General features: G+C 37.2%; 1 protein-coding gene across 5 annotated transcripts in view; it reads left to right on the top strand.

The window, feature by feature from the left end:
* Nucleotides 1–14,818, top strand: part of TMC3 (transmembrane channel like 3) — a 125,870-nt gene that overhangs the window by 52,180 nt on the left and 58,872 nt on the right. Inside the window, exons 1-6 of one of the 5 annotated variants that reach the window (XM_072871339.1) lie at nucleotides 3,664–3,692; nucleotides 4,074–4,150; nucleotides 10,831–10,906; nucleotides 11,561–11,670; nucleotides 14,002–14,099; nucleotides 14,259–14,406. The gene's annotated coding sequence lies outside the window, so the exon portion shown is untranslated. Of the gene's footprint in view, nucleotides 1–3,274; nucleotides 3,321–3,663; nucleotides 3,693–3,763; nucleotides 3,852–4,073; nucleotides 4,151–8,719; nucleotides 8,774–10,137; nucleotides 10,200–10,830; nucleotides 10,907–11,560; nucleotides 11,671–14,001; nucleotides 14,100–14,258; nucleotides 14,407–14,818 lie in introns of those variants that run through there. The other 4 variants (XM_072871337.1, XM_072871338.1, XM_072871341.1 and 1 more) reach the window with 4 other exon arrangements.

Here is a 14,818-nt window from a genome sequence, read left to right as displayed (position 1 = left end):
TAGAGAAGTGAGGCACATATCACTGGTGATATGAATGCTGTGTGTTGACTTTCCAGCTCTACTGGATGTAGCTTAATCATATGTCTAGGTTAATAAAACCAAAACACAAACTGTGCTCCATTGTCTGGAAGCAGTTTCCTTTTCTTCCCCTCCTTCCCTTTGTCTTCCTTTCCACCCTGTTGTTTGATTTCTCTGCCTCTGATAAAATGACAAATTAGAATGGAAGCCAGTTAAATCATTTTATTGGGGAATGCTGAATCATATTGCCTTTGGGTCATGGTTGCAAACAGAAGCATCTTGTCCAGAAGCATGAATTTAACTAAAATTTTGCATAAAATCCTTTCAGTTAAACCAGTGCAACCTGTTTAAACATTTGTTCTTGTAGATGCAGTAAACCTAGCTGATAAATATTTTAGGACAAATCATACAGTTACTAGATTAAGGTAAACTGCTAAAGGAAGTTTTACTACACTTTCTGCTTTTGTGATTGACCAGCACAAGCTACATCCTGTAAGCTGGCTGTAAACACAGTCTGCACCTCCAGCCTTTTTTGAGGCTCTCTTCCATCAAAACCAAGCAATATAACAGTATCCTTTGTGGTGCACTCTGGGCATAAATAAGACTCTTGCCGCTGAAGCAGTCCATCAGACTGATTTTGTGAGCACACAAAAGGTATAAGCACTTACTTTCTAGTTAGTAATTGTATATTTGACCTAATGCACTATGTGTTCAATCCTTTCAATTAATGTCAGTTGAAACTAAGTCTAATTTCTCTTTCCCCTCACCCAATGCAGGATAATTGTAAAGGAAAACCCATGCAACTGTGATTTCATCTGAATACATGTTACACCACTGAGAAGCCTGGCTTCATGTTGCTAATTGGTAGCCAGCTTGTCTGCATAGAAACAATAAGTGAAGAAAAATAATTCACTGCTTGTGCACAGGAGTGCAACACTGAGGATTTCAGTAGGGATACTGTAAATAAAAAGCTCATTACAAAAATAACTATTTATGAGGTATCTAAGGACATTTCATTCTCAAGCATGAGTTAAGTTAGCCTCTAGTAATTCATCAAAGCTAGGACGTCTAGGACTATGTAAGCCTGATTTGGTTTCTATGCTGTGCACAAGTCCACATCACAAAGTCAATTTGAAGAAAGTGGTTTTGAGGGCAAGCAAGAGTCAATAGATCAGAGAAAGGTGGGTGGTTGGCAGTGCAGAGGAGACCTTCAGCTCTATTTTCTGAGAGGTGTTTGTGTGTATACACATGAATGTGTGTCTATACTTCAGAGGGAGATGTGGCTAAATGGGAATGGTCAAGAGCAGGGACAGAGACAATACTAGATCGGTGAGGTACAAAAATGGAAGGCAACACAGGACTGATCAGAAGCAAAAAGACTCAGAGCTGGATCTAGACCAGCCTGTTTTGTAGTTTACTGGGGGAATTAACTCTCTCCAGCACATTTCATTTTACATCATCTCTGTCTTACTTTTTTGGAAGTCTGCCTCTGTCATCCACTTTAGGTATTAAAATGGCCTTTCTTAGTTGTTCCTCATCTTGGCAGTTTTCAGTGGGGCTGCCAGGAAAGCTAAAACAGTCTTCCTGAGTCTTCAAAAGCATAATCAGGGAGCTAAGAGGCAAGGATTAGTCTTGCTAATAAATGTGTACAAGAGAACTCCTTTGGGGCTTTCTGTTTTTCTAACTATTTGCTTTAAAGGATTATGAGTTTCTACCCTCCCCCAGTGAGACAGTTGGAGTTTGCCTCATCCTCCAGTGTGTTGTGGAGGGGAAGAGATATTACCCAATCCATCTGTCTTTGGCTCTCTGAAAGACCTTTTTTTCACTATTTTGGCAGCTGCAATTTTTTGCTTTCCAAGGCCGCTACTGAGACACCCACCATACCCCGAGGAACTGTGGTCAGTCCTGTCTTTTTTGTCCAGGGAATAACAGGAGGGATGGTAGCTCTGTCAAATTAATGTGGGTTAAGGTCCCCATTCCTTGGGCTAGCTGGCTTGCCTTGGAGAAAGGGACGAGGTTCTCCAGGTAAACAAAAATCCCTCTGTGATAGTGAGCTGATATTCTCACATATTCAGAATCCTTATTTCAAGTTGCTTTAGGCTGTGTGAGAACATGTCTCAACATATCTTTGACCAATCTCAGCTAGTACACGAGAAAACGAGCAGACACTTGAGCAGGTCTGGAATTTCCACCCGGCGAGGGAGAAGCTGCACGCCAGCCCATCACACAGCACGTTAGCCTCTGTCAAAACCAGGCAAATGGATTCAGGCTGATCAATGACTTTGTGCTGGCTGCAGTCACTGATTACTCTGAGACCGTTCATATATTATGGTTTAAACAGTAACCTTTCTCAAGAGCTTGAAACAATTAGGTGCATAGATTAAAATAATGCACTGCCATGTTAGTTTTACATTGCATGTCTTGAGTACATGATATTTAATCTTTGCTGGTGGAAGCCTCCATCTGTGCAAACATTATAACTGATACCATTCTGAAAGAAATTTGATGAGCGGCAGAAGAGAAATCAGTTATTTAATTAATTATTTGGTTGCACATATGGGCATGTAATCCCTGGCCAGATGCATTCAGACATTTTTTTTATATAAGCAGCATGTTAAGTCTTTAGATATCCAGTTACAGGCCTCCACAATAAAGTTAATATTGCCAGGACCCCATTTTGAAGGTCCTTTTTTTTGGGTTTGGTTTGGTTTGTTGGGTTTTTTTTGGGGGGTGGTGTATAGCATCCCTCTCCTCCTCTTGTGTCTCCGTTTTTGCCTTTCAGTTCAGTAACAATCCCTTCAGTAGAGGCCCTTTGGATTGCTTTGAAAAAAGCATTCAAAAAGATCAAAGAGAAAGTGAGACTCAGCTGGTGGCCTTTCCCTTTAAAGCAGTGGCTTTTAGGCCATGTCTATGCTACAGATGTTTGCTGGCAGGGCTATGTCAAGCCAGGTTTGATAAGGAGTTTGATCCCTGTCAGGCAGATTTGTGTAAGGAGAAGCCCTCAGAGCAGATGCAAATTTTCTGGCTATGCTTATGTGTACTTGCTTGGCAGGAGTGAGCAATAAATGGACCTGAATATGCTCAGTGGTGCAAGTGCAGTTTTGTCAGTTTAAAAGGGATTTGCATGTAGGAGACCTTGACCCTCCTACTGCAGGGGCATTGACCTGCCTGCAGTGCATTGCTAGCATGACCTCAGCCCATGCTTAAAAGCTTTCACCAATGTAGCTGTGCTGCACAGGAAGCAGAGCAACTGAGTCTAAAACTGATACAGCTCTATTAGCAAAGACCCTGAAAGAAATGTGGTAAAATAACTCTCTGGTGTTGAACTATCTTTTGGTTTTGCAACTGGTTTGGCCTATACTGGCACAGAAACTCTTGTTGATGCAGGCTTTTTTTTCAGCTGGAATGGGTTTATCCTCTATAGTTTAATTCCATCTCATTTGCTGGAAAACCTTTATATAAAAGCAAGGCATTAGTTTCTCCTCCATAGTTCGGTTTTTAGTCAGTAGAAATCCTGCTGTGAAGATCAAGAGAGAGGAGATGGACCTTTAAAATGTGACTGGCCTCAGAGGCCTTTCTATTTTTGGTGGAAATGCAGTGCTTCAGTGTTTGCCAGAATGGATCATAATTCCATTGTTCTAATGAACGTTTCCTCTTGATAATGACTTGAGCATGTCAGTAATTTAGGCATTTAAGAAAAGGAGAATTCCTTTCATTTTCAGGATGTTGTGTTTGTAGTGCCAAGGAGATGCATTTTGGGGAAAGCAGCCTCCAGCTTAAACCCTGAAATACTGAAATGGAATTACAGGCTGCTGAGACCACATTTGATGGTGGTACGGGTCAGGATGCGCATCTGTTGGCTAGAACTGCGATTCAAAACTGCACCTTCTGGAACAGAAAAAGAAATGGCTCTAATTTTTGCGATGAGAGCTGCTCTAGGCTTGCTTATTTTAAATGAAATTTAGGGCATGACATTGTTCTCTCCTGCCACAATCTAGACTAAATTAGTTTTCCTTTAAATTAATTTCTTAATGTGTTTGTTTTTTCTTGTATAGGCACTAAAGATGGTCCAGAATGCTGATTCCATGCTAACTTTAATGCACATTACTGAACTCCACCACTGTGAAATCAGGTAAGTGCTCTTTACGTGCAGGGTTTGTTTGCTTGGGATTTATAATAAGAGAACTTACCTTTACTGAAAAACAAGCATTTATGAATGCTATTGCCTAATGCCTGCATCTATTCGAATGAATCTAGAATTTACCCCTTTCCTAATCTGTCCTGGACTTTTTTTGCTTTTATTTTACCTAAGGTTTTAAGGTTTACAATTTTGCTAGGTTTACCAGACTTCCAGTAAAGGATTTTTTTAAAAAATAATGATTTGAAGGCGTTTTTTTTTCTCCTCATGTTATAGTTATAGTTATATTTAAAGAAGTATGATCTTCAAGCCTGCTTTCGCAACAACCTACTCACTTGGGAGACTGATCCAAAGCTCTCTGAAATCAATGGAAAACCTCCAGCAGGTTTCATGAGCTTTGGCTAAGACCTTTTTTGAGAGCATGAAAATGAAGGCTTTTTTCATTTTCACTGTTGCATTCTTAAATCTGAATAAGTAGAAAATTGGATTTATTACTCATAGAAGTGAATCTACAATAACAAAGGACTGTAGTTCTCTACTGTAAAGGATATAGTTTGGCAAGATGTATAGCAGGTAACTCTTACAATGTGAAAAATGTAGACAACCGGAATTAACTGCAACCAAATGTACCCTGGAACGAAGGCTGTAATTTATAATACAGTCAAGAATGCATTGCAGACTCCTCAATCGATAAGCTAATGAGAAAAAGGTCTGCAATTAATTACAAATCAACTGGGTCAATATCCTGTAAATGAAAGATATGAAATTGCAAACATTTGGATGAAACTTCTTTGCCAAGTATATTTATAAACCTCATACAAAATATGATATTTATAAAAAGAATAAAAGCTCCTTTCACTGTTCAAAGGCATCACCATGAATGCTGATTTCCTTTTGCTCTGAAAATTCAACTGAACCAACTTTATTTCAACAGGTTTTCTTCTGTGTATAAAAGAACTGAAGACATCTTTTACCTTTAATTTGAGACCTTACAATGAAGCATAAGAGCTATAAATAGGACTCCCATGGTGATGTTACCCATGACTTAATGGCCAAAACATGTGAAATGATGAAAGTTTGTGGCCAAATGATTCTCATAGTAGATGGCAGGACCTGAAGCATTCTAGTCAGTGATCTTGATAGTCTAACATCTTGTCACATTTATAGAAATAGTCCCAAAAAGGGCAGCCAGGGAGTGAGGAGATTGACTAATACTGGCACTTGAAAGCAGCTCATCGTCTGCATGGGTCTCCAACTTCAAACAACTCTATACCTTTATAACTTGCAAAATTGGGAGTGCTACTTACCCAGAATACTTTTCATCTGGCAGTGATGATTTTTTTCATATATTTTTTATAACATTTCTGCTTTTTATTAAAAAGGCAGAGGACAGTCATTTCCAAGGAGGAAATAATAGATTTAAGCATGTGAATCTACTTTTTTTTGTAAGATAAATTTGTTTTATTACCTTGCTGCATACTTTTTACTGTCCTTTTTGTGGGGGCAATGGAAATCAGAGGATTGTATTGTAATTATATGCAACATTAATGAGAGTTTAACTGAACAATAACTGTTCTTGAACTGTAACACATTCATTTATACTGCAGATTTTTTTTTCAAGCAGGTGGACAAAATGCCCTAAAAGACATTGACAATAAAGGAAAGGTTAGGGCTTTTTTACTTAGTTTCCCCCCTGTATCTTCACTTTAGAGGCTGCTGGATTTAATTTTTGTTATCATTGGATTTCACAGAGATGTAACTAGGCTTCCCAGGTTGTCTGGGGTTCCTAGGGTTCCTTGTTCACATTAAAAATGTACCAGTCCTGTTTGTTGTTGCAGAGAAGAGCAATTTTTTTCAATATACAAACAAGGATATCAAACTCTGCCCACACGATGTTCCTGGTTTCACCATGGAAGTCCAAACCACAGTAGCCATGGGAGTTGCTGAGACATGATGTGTGAACAGGGTCCCTTTGTTTTCTTCATCTTTCAGGGTAGACTGAGGCTGCACTTTTCAAGTTAGTGAAAGAAAATATGAAAATGTGGAAAGAGAGAGAGAGAATCTGGAAGAGCATGTGGAAGTCAGTAAGCACTGACCTACTGAAAAAGAGTCTTTTCTCTACAAGGGGCAAGTGTCTGGAGCGACCCTTAGCAGAAAGTACAGGAATAAGAGTGTTTACTAACTTTTTTAGACTTTCCCCATTCAGAAGTATTTTGATGCTCAACTTTTCTTTGCCACTGTTTTATTTTTATTTTTTAAGAAAGCCCCTGGAGCCCCTTTTTATTTAATGGTAAAATACTAATAAATCAAGGTCTTTTCATTTATGTCAAAATGCTAGTATTCATCATGTTGACTATGTTTCAAACAGATATTTCTTCTAGTACATCAGCTGATTATTGACTGCAAATTTAAAACAACAGAATGTTTGATACAAAAATATGCTAAGCCCTGAGCCTTGTATATTGGGAAGGATATATAATAAAAAACATAGCAAAGGTATGTAGTACTGTATGATTTTAGAGAAAAATATGTCTGGCTGACAGCTTACATCATAAGAAATGACAGGGGTGATATTTGACTACTATCATTGTCTTCAATTGCAGCTCTAGCTTCATGCTTCTTCTGTCTGACTTCAGTGCAACTATCGCCACACCTGAAGTCAAGCATTTTTTGCTACTGTTTGAGGAATATTGAGTTGTATTACCTATTTGCTTTTCCACATCATGAACCTTGATGTTTCGAATATTTTTTTCCCCCTCCTTTCCGGATTGTAATGGTTAAGATGCAGTGTCCCTATCTACCCAAGCGTCCAAACCCATGTGACTAGTACTGCGAGGACAGTAGTGAAGGAAGTCTTCTTGGAGTGCTGGCTGCTGTGTGGGTTTCATGAAACTTCCATAAAACCTCTTCAATCTGGGCTGTGGTTTTCTTTTCAAGTAGCACATTGCTGAGCTAGGCTAGCTCTGTCAAGGCTAGAAGTATTAAAACACCACCAACATTGCAAGTTTTTAGGTGAGAGAAGCGTGGTCTGTCTCCACATGAATGATGTCCTTGGCTCACAAAACACTTTTGTTACTTGGAACAAGAGTGGGATCCGTTTCCAGTCCTCTTTGTTCTTTCTTGTACCACATCTCAGCCTCTTCCAACAAAATGGTTTTTTTGTATATTGTATAATAAAATGTAGATATGTTAGTGTATTGTGATATGTCCATTAGTCTAAAGGTAGGAAGTAAGAAAACCATAATGACTGTTTGTGATTCCATCAAAGAAAACCCTTTTTGGAGTGGAAAATTTGTGGCTTGATGGTTGTGTGTTATCACAGTGACTAGAATTTCCTATATCATTTAACTCTTTCAGTATATTTTATATACAGCCAAGAAGCTGTCCTGCCACTTATTTTTCACATTCAGATTTTTAATACTTCTGTCTTGTTCATTTCATCTTTCTAAAGACTCAATTCTGATTTGAGTTGCTATTTCTCACTTGCAGTGACAGAGAGAAATATTAGTTGGTCTCACCTGGAAGAGGAATTTATTATATAAATGTCCAAAAATAGGGTGTTTTGAAAAAAATAAAAATAGAGAAAATTAAAAAGAAAATCCCAAATGAACAATGAATAAATGAAGGAATGATTTTATTTTAACAGAAGATAATATTAACACAACACTGACAAATATATTATTGTTTTAGTCAAAATGTTAGTGGCATTACTGGTGCTGATCCAGACACCTGCAAATTACCAGAGAAAATGCCTCCATTTCACATTTATAGAATTAGCATGGCAAAGTTAGGACTGCTCCTATTTCAAATGCATTCTACCTGCTCAGGAAGTTGTAGATAGGTCAGAAATGTCTATGAATCTGTCCAGCAATAAATTCTGCTACAGTAACTTTAGCTGATTTCCATTTGACCTGGAGAAGCACAATCATTTTTTTTGTCTGCATTTTCCTCATTAGATAATCAAATGAAATTTAAACACATGAAATCTGCATTACTATGAATATGGTTTTTCATTAAGTTACATAAACTAATTGGCACTGAAATTAGATTTCACATACAATTCATAAAGTTAAGTCTTTTGAAAAATCAAAAACATAAAACAAACAACAAAAAAACCAGTCAAACAAAACCTGCTAGCAGTTTTACATAGAGATAACTGCATTTTTAGTTAACTAAAGAATGCTGCCTCCACAACTCCATTATAGGCCACACTTCATTTCTTTTGACTTTCTCTTTGGTTAATCATTGGGTTTCCTAAGTACAAATGCATTATGACAATAATCAGGTTTTAATTTAAATGCATTCCTTAGTTTATCAAGTCAAGCAGTCTTCCTTCCTTCCTTCTGATGTGGCTTTTTTGGGGAAAGTGAGAGTAACATCATAGAATTTTTTTCTGTCTTTGTGATTGTTTATTCAATTATTCTTTTAGGAACAGACTGTGAACCTTTTACAGTCATTACCATGATAAGTTTATTGGCATTGATTGGTCTCATGGTGTGAGTAAGTGGGAGAAGAAAAGGGTCTTAGTATCACCTTTATGAGGAATTTGTAAGTGATGCAGCACAGATGAGTTGAGAGAGCTGGGAGAGGGAGACATCTTGAAATATGAAGCTAGAGGTAATTTCTTGTCTTACATTATATACTCCTATTTCAAGAGTTAGCAGTGATCAGTTATTTAAAAAAAAAAAGAAAGAAAGAAAATACTTATCCCAGTATTACAGGCTTCTTGTACTTTTTTGTTTTTACAACTAAAATTCTGAGACACACTACAGTATGGTCATTTAATAGCTGAACAGATAACAAAATAGAAAAACAGTCAAAGCAGCCTCTTCGGTGGGGTTATCTCTCACCATACAGGCATGTTCTTCCATCTAAATTTCAAAGGTTATACAACATTTTCTTCTTTAAAAAAATGAAAAAAAAAAAAAAAGTCTATAGTATATACGGCCCCTCTTCTGTTGCACAGTCGTCATTTCCAGCAGGGGAGCTGAATTTTGTGTTGGCAGATGACATTAAGCAACAAGTAGCGCTCTGGACAGCAATGAGCCTCTCTCTCTCTAAGAAACATCTGCTGCATGGGGAAGGCATCCAGTGAAGAGCGTGTCATATGTGTGCTGCTTATATCTGGTGGGCTTAGTTAAAATAAATAGCAAGATAAGATTTCTTGCTTTGATTTCCAAATCTGCTGTTACTTTGTTCCCTCACCTTGGTCAACTCAGTTCAGCATACCTAGTTTTAAAATGTGTTCCATAATATTTACTTGATTTACTGTGATTAAATCTTCTGTTATTAGTTTAGGTCCCCTTTGTTCTAGTTATTCTATACATTTATAAGAAATCAAAGTCTCTGCTTCAGTGAAGGTATTACCTTCATAAATAATGTAAGCAGAGGTAGCAAGAAATTCTAGGATGAATTAGGGGAAGTTGGGCAGCTGGGAACACAGCTAAATAACGTGGCCATTTTTGCAAAGAAAGTCGGAAGGTATTGGGTATTGAACGAACATCTAGTAATTCATGAATAAGTATGTTATCTGCTCTTTCTTCTAAAGAGGCTAACTTAAATTTTTTGACAATTTGTTAAAGGATTTTCTGAAATCCCTGAAAGCTTCAAAAAATAATTGTATAAACCATATTTTTTTTTCTGTGAACTGTACAAAGTAAGCCATAAAAAAACCAATATCTGGTAGGAGTGGGCTTTTTTTAACCTGTATTTTATCAAATTGACAAATGGAGAACTTTGTATTTTCTAAATTAAAACAACAGCCAATTGGTCATGAATTTTAATATAAACTAACTTTTGCACTATCCTCCTTGCATGTCCTCATGTAATTTCTGGAATTGGTTTTAGCAGCTATGTAGATTTATTTAAATGCTCTATCTGGAGTCAAATACTCCTTCTGATTTAGCTTTTAAGTTAAAAATACACATGTTCATGATTCATACTCAAGTCAGCCTATAACAAACCTTAGCTTTTTTGTTCAGTTCTTAGGAGACAGCAGTGTAACAATGTTATACATGGGATGCTTGAAACTAACTACAAAAAGGTATGCTGTATAGAGTACTCCCCTGGATTTTTAAAATCTATTTTAGTGTCCTGACACAGTGTCTCTTTGGTATAAACTGCTGCCAATGGTAAATACAAATTAAGTGTGTCCCCAGCCTATTTTGTGAAATTATGGCACAACATTTTGAAATTACGCTAGTGTAAGATACAAGCAAAAGTGCTGCTGGCTCTGACTTGCTACTGTAAATGTAAAACGTTAAAATGATGATTAACGAGAAATGGATGGAATTCAATCCTGCCCAGGAAATTCAAAGACCTAACAAGGAAAGGAGGCAGAAACATGTATCATGGCTCTGGGGCCTGATTTGTTTTCTTGAAACTTGATTGTCCTCTGCCTGGAATCTACTAGAAGTTAGGGAAGATCAATAGCATTTGATTGTGTGCCCTAGGAACGAAGGGATTGCTAGGTGGTGCTAACGAGTGGTAATTTGGTTTTGGCGCTCGTTTTCCTCCCCTCTCTTTTCCCATCTGCCAAATTCACTTTACTTTAGGACTGTTTGGTCTGTGACCTTTTTATCTAACTTGCTTCTGGGGTTTGTTAGTTATTTTCCTTCGGTACCCTCATGATCTAACCTGAGTGCTTGTCACTGCTTACATATCCCTCTCCAAAGGTGGGGACCTTCATCCGAATCCAGGAGAAAAGGCTTGGCTGGCATTAAGAGCTAAACCTCAGCTAGTGGGTTAAAAGTAAGTAGACTGAAGAGTTGGTCAACACCAGCTTTTTTCCAGTTTTTGAACATGGTTAAGTGGCAGCTTGGAGAGCCCTCATGACACAGGGAGTCACGAGAGAAGAAGGAAGAGAAGCCCGTTGAGAGTTTCACTTTACTGTCTGAAAAACTGTGCTTACTTTTATTCTTTCCTTGTATAGATTTCATTCTTCTTCCAAATGTTTCTGTTGCTGCCTCCTTAAGATTCTCAGATTTGGTTATTTCCTTATTCTTTAAAAAAAATTTTTTAAAATTAATGATCTTCTAGTCTTGGATTACTTTAAAGCTATTCGTTCATCTTTAGCTTGCCTTTCTCAGCTGTAAAATAGCAATAGCATGTATACCTAGCTGTTGCTCAGGTGAGTGATTCATATTTTCAAATTCCATTCAACACATAAAGTACGAGGTATTATTACTTATCTGTTATTACTTATCTATTATTATCCTAGCAAGATTCCACTCTAGGCATTCATTTTAATTGCTCAATATATTTATTCTTCAGAAATCCTCTCTCCCCTGTAGTTTGGAAACGTGGATGGATCTGAATGACATACAAGCAAAATTTGACTTGGATATACTGGTATGGATAGAAGATATATTGATATGTTCCTTTAATGCTATATTTATATGACAGGTGAAACCAAGAAAGGAGAACAGTGATATCGCTTATGCAGAAGACCCTTCAAAAAAAGTCTTCACCGACACTGCTAGAAATGCCTACAACTTCATTCTGATCACATTTAGGTAACTTAATACTTCTGTAGCTGGTACTTTTTGGTTTGTGATTGTGTTATAGTTGTGCAACAGAATTTAAAAGAAATAAGTAACATATTTGGGGTGAATTTCATGTCATTAAGTTGAAGTGTATCATTTCCTTAAAAAAGTTAACATGGCAAGAGATTGAAAATGTATGTTAATTAATAGATACAAATTACTGCAATCACATCGAGATATAAATTACTGTAATCATGTCCGCTTAAATCTTGCAATGATTATAATGCCATCATTTCAGTGTCATGTTTCTAACAAGATATTAATTTCTTGTTGTGAGTAGTTTTGGAATTGGTATAACTGTGTATCTTAAAGCCCATCGCTCTTTTGCAACGGGCAAAAAAGATTCGTAAAGGCAAAAGAAGTTACTGCAGGTGGATGTGTAAAACAGGTAACTGTGAGTCCATTTTGACCTAACTGCCGGTGTGCCATGCCATCGCTACCCCTTTTTTGAAAACAGTTGTGGTGATGGCACAAGGAAACTAGAATCCAAGGAGGCATCCAATGCTCTCGTTGACTTCTCCCAACTTAAATGAAAAGGGGTGGGGGGAAGTGAAAAATTTTCAGAAAAGATCTGATGCGTATAATACATAGAGAGCCCTGAGGCAGTGTGATTTACAAGGGTTCACGATCACCATTTTCTCCACTGCTGTATGAGAGTCCTGGAATTTACCAGGGCACTGCGCACACGCAACACAGAGGTTCTCCAGAGAGAAACATACGGCCGCACTGCCACAGACATTTAGAGGAGTGACTTGAGAAAATTGTCATGACAGTGAAAAGGGCTGCTATTTTCTACAAATTTAAGGGTGAACTGCTATAATATTTAGCTCATGCTTTCATCAAAATTAATGTGGACATTTGTAAACCAAAACAAGGGAGAGGAGTCTGTTTTGTAACATTTTTGAGTGCCATTTTTTTCTGTGTGGGTAAAGGAGAAGGAACTGTTTTGCGCTGGAAGCTTCTGCACTGTAGTCAAAGGAGGGCGTTCACAAGTTACAGATGTTTACTGTGTCAGGGTTTTTTTTTTCCCCTCTCTCTTTTGGGGCGATTTTTAAAATAATAAGTATTAAAAAAAAAAAAAAGTACTTCCTAAGTCTAAACTGATTTCCAAACTTCTGATTTGCTTAGTCAACTTCTTGCTTGATAGCATCTTTGACCATCTCTAATTTAAATAACTGTACTTTTGAGAAATGTATTGTCCAGTGAAATCTTTTCCTTGCTTCCTCTTAATGACTGGCCCTGTTCATCGAGAAGAAATATGTAAATAATGTTATTACCAAGGAGGAGAGTTAATAGCCTTTAATGGCTTAAATTCTGTGAACAATCATGCCCATGAGGAACTCCTTGCATGAATAGTCCTGGTAAACTCAACAGAACTCTTCATGTGGTAAAATTACTCATACAAGTACGGGTTTGAGAGCAAAATGTCAGTGTTCCTCTCCCACATTCTTCCTGTTCCTCCATGAAAGAAAGGCAGCACATGAACATCAGAAGGCATTTTTAGTCTAATATGTCCCAAATAAGGATTTAATCTAGACTAAACAACTGTTTTGAATATTTGCTGTAACTCTTAATTATTGAAAATGTTTTGAATTTTTCTATTCATTTCCTAGCTTTTAGTTCTTGATTTAAATCATCTGTAGTGTTCCTACTTAGTGTGTTCACTTTGTGTTTAATGTTTATAATATCTATTTATTACAATTTAACAACCTCTACAGTTAGCTGCATTTTACTTAAAGTGAATTTATTACTCTAAAAAGGTTTTGGAATGAGTGATTTATCAAAGAAGCAAAAATAGCTCGATCTGGTGTCCTGTTAATTTGTTTAATTGTAATGCATATTCAAAGCGTATACAATAAGCTGTAGTATACTTATCAAAGACATATTGTCTGTAAAAAGCTGCCATTTTTGTCTGACATGAGGTTACTTCAAAAGTCACAATTTCCCCTGCAGGTACTGAAGTTATCCAATTACACTTCTTATTTGTATATTATAATTAGTGCATTCTTGGTACAGCTGTTTCGTGGATACATGTTTTAATTAACTGATAAAACAGCTATTTTTCTCAACCAGTTAGTAAAACTAATCACAATAGACCTGTGAGTTTTTGGAAGCAAGTATGCAAAATTTCCCATAGTGTTTTTGGGGGTTTGGTGGTTTGGGTTTTTTTGGTCTACTGTATTATTCTTGATCCTAATGGTAAAATAAAAACTAATTGCATTTAATTTAGGCTGGTTGTGAGTCAACTCTGTATCTGATCCACAGCTGCTGAGAAAGTTAACTGATTCACCCTATAATTAGGTCTCTGCAGCACCTTCCTCCTACATAAATGGGCAGATGGATTCTTGGTTGTTTTCCTGCGGTCACCAATGCAACCGAGGGACCTATCTAAGTGACAGGTACTTACATTCATTCGGAGTTTTTAATCATGGCTTAACACTTGTCAGCTTCAAAGTATACACTGTTGGGAAATTAGTGTCACATCATGTGATACAGCGGTTGTAAGTCTGCAAAGAAAACAGATTGTTTGATTATTTTTTTTTTTTTTTCTTCCATAGCTAAGGTTAACTGTCTGGACAGCTGTGAGTCAAGCCTTCAAGACACGCTGCTTTATCTGATTGGTCTCAGTCTTGATCTGGCACATGAAAGGAAACGTGAGGAAGTTTCAAGCAGAGATCATTTTGCAAGTCCAAAGATGGGAGTAAGGTCAAGTTCGCTTGCATTTTCACAGTATCTCATTACAAACATAAAACAAAGTGCCATGCAGACAGTATGAGGCTTAGTGTAGGAATGGTTTCACCTCCAGGAGATTTACATTGCTGGAGTATTTTTCATGTTCTGTTTACCAGCATCAAAGAAAAATACCACAGTAAAGAAAGAACAGTTATATTTTTTTAAAGGTGACTCTTCCTTCTAGGGAACAAGCATATGGTGACTTTATCTAAGTTATGATGTTTAACTTGCACAGGTGTTGCCAACATCTCATGGGGCTGCAGGGTAACGTTATCATTTGGTTAAGGAGTAAGTTGTCATTATCCATGTTACATTAATTTAGCCCATAATGTTACTGTAAATGCTTTCCTCCTGTAAGAAACTACCACTTCTTCCATGCATTCAG

This window comes from Ciconia boyciana, chromosome 8 (genome assembly GCF_034638445.1).
Source record: "Ciconia boyciana chromosome 8, ASM3463844v1, whole genome shotgun sequence".
NCBI lineage: Eukaryota > Metazoa > Chordata > Aves > Ciconiiformes > Ciconiidae > Ciconia > Ciconia boyciana.
Note: the sequence above shows the minus strand (reverse complement) of the source record. Positions and strands in the feature narration are given on the sequence as shown.